Consider the following 2,687-nt stretch of genomic DNA (forward strand, 5'->3'; position numbering starts at 1 on the left):
CATAGTGTTCTTCATGATCTTCAAGTTGTTCTTGGTAAGTCTTCTTGTTTGATCTTGATGTTTTCTTGTTTTGTGTCTTTTCTTGTTTTTCATGTGCATTCTTGCATCCATAGAGTCTAAACATGAAAAATTTCTAAGTTTGGTGTCTTGCATGTTTTCTTTGCATTAAAAATTTTCAAAAATAAGTCTTGATGTTCATCTTGACATTCATAGTGTTCTTGGTGTTCATCTTGACATTCATAGCATTCTTGCATACATTCATCGTTTTGATCCAAAATTTTCATGCATTGCATCACTTTCATGTTTTTCTCTTTCATCATTAAAAAAATTCAAAAATAAAAAAAATATCTTTCCCTTTTTCACTCATAAATTTCGAAAATTAGATTTGACTTTTTCAAAAATTTTTAAATCTAGTTGTTTTTATGAGTCAAATCAAATTTTCAATTTAAAAATCTTATCTTTTTCAAATTTTTTTTTTCAAAAATTAAATCTTTTTCATTTTTCTTGGTTATTTTCGAAAATTTTAAAAATATTTTTCAAAAATCTTTTTCTTATCTTTATCTCCTAATTTTCGAAAATAACATCATCAATTAATGTTTTGATTCAAAAATTTCAAGTTTATTACTTACTTGTTAAGAAAGATTCAAACTTTAAGTTCTAGAATCATATCTTGTGATTTCTTGTGAATCAAGTCATTAATTGTGATTTTAAAAATCAAATCTTTTTCAAAACTAATTTCAATCATATCTTTTCAAAAATATCTTCTTATCTTATCTTTTTCAAAAATTTGATTTTCAAATATCTTTTCTAACCTCTTATCTTCTTATCTTTTCAAAATTGATTTTCAAAATTTATTTCAACTAACTAACTAACTTTTTTGTTTGTTTCTTATCTTTTTCAAAACTACCTAACTAACTCTCTCTCTCTAATTTTCGAAAATATCTCCCTCTTTTTCAAATTTTTTTTAATTAACTAATTATTTTAATTTTTGATTTTAATTTTCGAAAATTACTAACACTTCTCTTCATCTCACACCTCTGCTCTCCTCTCCCTTGTGTTTCTTTCTTTACATTACATTCTTTTCTTCTTCTTTTCTTCTTCTCACACAGGGACCTTTATACTGTGGTAAAAAGGATCCCTATTATTATTATTTTTCTGTTCCCTCTTTTTCATATGAGCAGGAGCAAAGACAAGAATATTCTTGTTGAAGCAGATCCAGAACCTGAAAGGACTTTGAAGAGGAAACTAAAAGAAGCTAAATTACAACAATCCAGCAAGCACCTTTTAGAAATTTTCGAACAAGAAGAGGAGATGGCAGCCGAAAATAATAATAATGCAAGGAGGATGCTTGGTGACTTTACTGCACCTAATTCCAATTTACATGGAAGAAGCATCTCCATCCCCACCATTGGAGCAAACAACTTTGAGCTAAAACCTCAATTAGTTTCTCTGATGCAGCAGAACTGCAAGTTCCATGGACTTCCATCTGAAGATCCTTTTCAGTTCTTAACTGAATTCTTGCAGATCTGTGATACTGTTAAGACTAATGGAGTAGATCCTGAAGTCTACAGGCTCATGCTTTTCCCTTTTGCTGTAAGAGACAGAGCTAGAGTGTGGTTGGACTCTCAACCTAAAGATAGCCTGAACTCTTGCGATAAGCTGGTCACAGCTTTCTTAGCCAAGTTCTTTCCTCCTCAAAAGCTGAGCAAGCTTAGAGTGAATGTTCAAACCTTCAGACAGAAAGAAGGTGAATCCCTCTATGAAGCTTGGGAGAGATACAAGCAACTGACCAAAAAGTGTCCTTCTGACATGCTTTCAAAATGGACCATCCTGGATATATTCTATGATGGTCTATCTGAATTAGCTAAAATGTCATTGGATACTTCTGCAGGTGGATCCATTCACCTAAAGAAAACGCCTGCAGAAGCTCAAGAACTCATTGACATGGTTGCTAATAACCAGTTCATGTACACTTCTGAAAGGAATCCTGTGAATAATGGGACGCCTATGAAGAAGGGAGTTCTTGAAATTGATACTCTGAATGCTATATTAGCTTAGAATAAAATATTGACTCAGCAAGTCAAAATGATTTCTCAGAGTCTGAATGGAATGCAAGCTGCATCCAACAGTACTCAAGAGGCATCTTCTGAAGAAGAAGCTATTGATCCTGAGAACCCTGCAATAGCAGAGGTAAATTATATGGGTGAACCTTATGGAAACACCTATAACCCATCATGGAGAAATCATCCAAATTTCTCATGGAAGGATCAACAAAAGCCTCAACAAGGCTTTAACAATGGTGGAAGAAACAGGTTTAGCAATAGCAAGCCTTTTCCATCATCCACTCAGCAACAGACAGAGAATTCTGAGCAGAATTCATCTAGCTTAGCAAATTTAGTCTCTGATCTATCTAAGGCCACTGTGAGTTTCATGAATGAAACAAGGTCCTCCATTAGAAATTTGGAAGCACAAGTGGGCCAAGTGAGTAAAAGGATCACTAAAATCCCTCCTAGTAATCTCCCAAGTAATACAGAAGAAAATCCAAAAGGAGAGTGCAAGGCCATTGAATTTATCACCATGGCCGAACCTGTAAGGGAGGCAGAGGACGTGAATCCCAGTGAGGGAGACCTCCTGGGACGTCCAGTGATCAATAAGGAGTTTCCCTCTGAGGAACCAAAGGAATCTGA

General features: G+C 33.9%; 1 non-coding gene across 1 annotated transcript; it reads right to left on the reverse strand.

Moving 5' to 3' along the window:
• Positions 1-1,707: 1,707 nt before the first annotated feature.
• LOC112724842 (small nucleolar RNA R71) lies at positions 1,708-1,815 on the reverse strand. The gene has a single exon (XR_003163986.1). It is a non-coding gene; the product is annotated as a small nucleolar RNA R71 (small nucleolar RNA).
• Between the last annotated feature and the right edge of the window lie 872 nt (positions 1,816-2,687).

The sequence above is a fragment of the Arachis hypogaea genome, chromosome 11, assembly GCF_003086295.3.
Source record: "Arachis hypogaea cultivar Tifrunner chromosome 11, arahy.Tifrunner.gnm2.J5K5, whole genome shotgun sequence".
Lineage (NCBI taxonomy): Eukaryota > Viridiplantae > Streptophyta > Magnoliopsida > Fabales > Fabaceae > Arachis > Arachis hypogaea.